This window comes from Austrofundulus limnaeus, unplaced genomic scaffold, assembly GCF_001266775.1.
Source record: "Austrofundulus limnaeus strain Quisiro unplaced genomic scaffold, Austrofundulus_limnaeus-1.0 Scaffold498, whole genome shotgun sequence".
Taxonomy (NCBI): domain Eukaryota; kingdom Metazoa; phylum Chordata; class Actinopteri; order Cyprinodontiformes; family Rivulidae; genus Austrofundulus; species Austrofundulus limnaeus.
In genome coordinates, this window is record NW_013952900.1 from 294,199 (window position 1) to 297,289 (window position 3,091).

The following is a 3,091-nucleotide window of genomic DNA, read 5'->3' on the forward strand; positions in this document are numbered from 1 at the left end:
GCATGAAGACAATGGGTAGGTCTTGTCTGTATATAATACATCATAATGGTCTTCAGAAAAAAATGTTTTTTTTGGGGGGGGGGGGTCACCTCCTAATAAATGTCATTTTGGAAATTCTAACTAGCCCTTTAACTTTCATTACTTAAGTACATTTTATATCAGAAATTTTCTTTTGATGCTGAAGTACAGTAAATGTTAGGTACTTTGAAACTTCTACTCAACAATCTTAGAGGAGAATTTAATTTCACCAAAGTACTTTTATGATAAGATACTTGTAAATTTACTCAAGTATCACTTTTAAGTACTTTATACAAGACTGTTAAAGTCCTGCAAATGAGTGAAAGTGCACCTTTAATTGTTAAAAGGGCTCGACGCACAGGAGGTGACGTCGCTCGCTCTCCATTCATTTCCTATGGAGCTTGTGCGTTGAGACAATCGCTGGCCCTCCTCCAGCCAAGTGACTGGCGAAAATCGTGCATGTGAAATTTCACACTCGTACACGTGCACACGCGAGCTTGCGACATATGAAAGTTGAAAAATGTTCAACTTTTGTTGCTGTCGCTTGGCGTACAACCAATCAGCAAGGGTTTCATTGACTGACCAATGAGCAGAGTATGCTAAACACTGCAGTTAGCTAACACTTTCAAGTGATTACTAAAAAAAGTAGCTTTATGGAAATTTGTTGGTGCCAGGGTGAAGTTATCCTCATAAAATCGTATTTTGGCGTTAGTTTGTTTTCCAATATCATTAGCATCGCAAGGTTTGTTTAGTTCACACGTCCATAATGCACACCCACCTTTTTTGCGAACCACCAATAACCTTTACAAGAGGCAGTAGAAGAACCAATCAAATTTCGTGAAGACAAGCGACCCGAGAGTGCAATTCGCAACATTGCAATTACTATCGCGTGCCGTGTGTTGGGTTTCACCCTGGCTGCGATGACAGCCACCAATCGCTGTCATTTGTCACTACCTGTGTGTCGAGCCCTTTAAAACTGATTAAACAGACTTKGTTAACTTTGCTTTAAATCTAGACTTGGTAGCTGAATTTGACACAGACCACAGTATCTTAATCTTCTGTAAAAAGCATCAGGTTGGCACTGAATGAACTCAAGGATCTACATCATTTTCAGCTTTTTTCCTTTGGTGTTCCTCATGGTTCTACATTTGGGCCAATTTCATTTTTGKAAAAAAATCTGATTTATAGTTGGAAGGACTCAATTCTCAGTTTTAATAAGCATAAAGCTAAAGCATTGTTCTATAAATTTTGTGCTGCCTTGGATCTATGTAATCTTTAAAAACTGATAAGTTCAGTTTTTCAGTCTTTATTTCAGGTTGTTGTGGTTCTTTTAGTTGCTCCTCATCTGCAGGTGTTGCCAAAGTGTTCAACTTTGTGTTTTCTCTGGATGTCCTCCTRGTGCAACCTGGGCTCAAAACCGCAGACCCAGGATTACAAGACCACAGCCCATATCAGTTTTTTATTTTAGGTGAACATTTTTTTCATGCTGCTTTTGTAAACATTATTGTTGTATTTTGTGGATTTAAAAAATATATTTTTGTAATGCACAGCACTTTGGTCTACAGCTGTGATTTTAAATGTGTTAATACAGAATAAAATGGACTTGACTCTTCCTTATAAATAAAGTCACTATAAATAAAAAATAACACACATTGAGCGCATTGATTAAATATAACTCTGTTTGCTAAACACAAATATAAATTTATTTGACTGCACATACTGTAAAAAGTAGGCCCACGTATGCCTATTTGCAAGCGGGGATGGAATTTATTTTAAGATGTTTCTGTTTATAGGCTGAGGGATTGGTCTGTTTTCTAATGATGAAGYTAAAGAAACACATCCTTTGAGATAATACAGAGTGAAGTGCAGTCCTGTTTATTGTGCTTTGCACATTTTCGAGATCCCAATAAGACACCATCCACCACCCACAGTGTTCACCTCACTAGCATTCCTTCCCGGTCCTGAGAAAGCATTTCTCCCCAACCCCACGGCATCAGCTCTTTAAAAAAAAAAAAAGTAAAACAAGAGCGTGAGAAAGAGCCAAGTCAGTGACTGAAACAAACCAGTCCATGCGATACAGAAAAATTCCAAAGTCCTTTTAAGTTGTAACAATTTGTACGCCTTTTTTCCTCACTTGATTTTTTATGTTTCTAGGTTTAATTTAATAGTGAAAGCAGGGAGAACAGTTCACATTGGATCAAAGTTGAGTGAAAGTGTTTGATGCAAAATTGGATTTGCAGTTTGTTTATTTTCTCACGCATTAAGCCCAACACTACAAGGTTCAACATATTCGTTGTAACTTTGGGTGATTAGTGTTAAGCAGTTCTAACAATGGAAACAGCTCAAAGTGGAACAAAAATTCGACAGGTTAGTCATAGAAGCACAAGTAAATCTGATGATTTCTTTACAAAATTAARCTAAAAAATCTTCTGCAGCCTCTGTAGTCAGGTCATAGAGAGAGAAGCCCAGACCTCCCAGGCCCAGGAGGCATCCTAATCAGATGCCTGAAGTATCTGGGTGTCTTGTACTTGAGAGTTAGGATGGAGCGGGAGATGGATCGGTGGGTTGGGGACTCATCTTCAGTAATGAGGGTGTTGCTTCGRTCAGTCGTAGTGAAGGAAGAACTGAGTTGAAAGGCAGGCCTCTGAATATACTGGTCTGTCTACGTTTCAACTCTTCTGGTCATGAAGTTTGGACCATAACTGAAAGAAGAAGATCCTGGATACAAGCGGCCGAAATGAGAATCCATGGTAGGGTTGCCGGACTCAGTTGCCCCTCCACATCATAAAGTATGTACATGTATGTTTTTGCACTGTAGTCAYGTTTCATTCTAATTGTAATGCAATTTTTTTGAGCAAACTTTTAAAACAATGCAAAAAAATGCAAATTAGACGTTAAYGTTACACACGGCTGTAGTAAACRGGAAGTAGAGGTTGCAACCTAGCAGGGACGCAACATCTCAGGACAGTGGAGAGAAACTTTTAGGAATCTGTTGCTATTGGACAAAGTTGTAATTATTCTGTTATATAAACTAATATTGGCAATGTTACATGCTGTTCGGAGACGTAGAGAA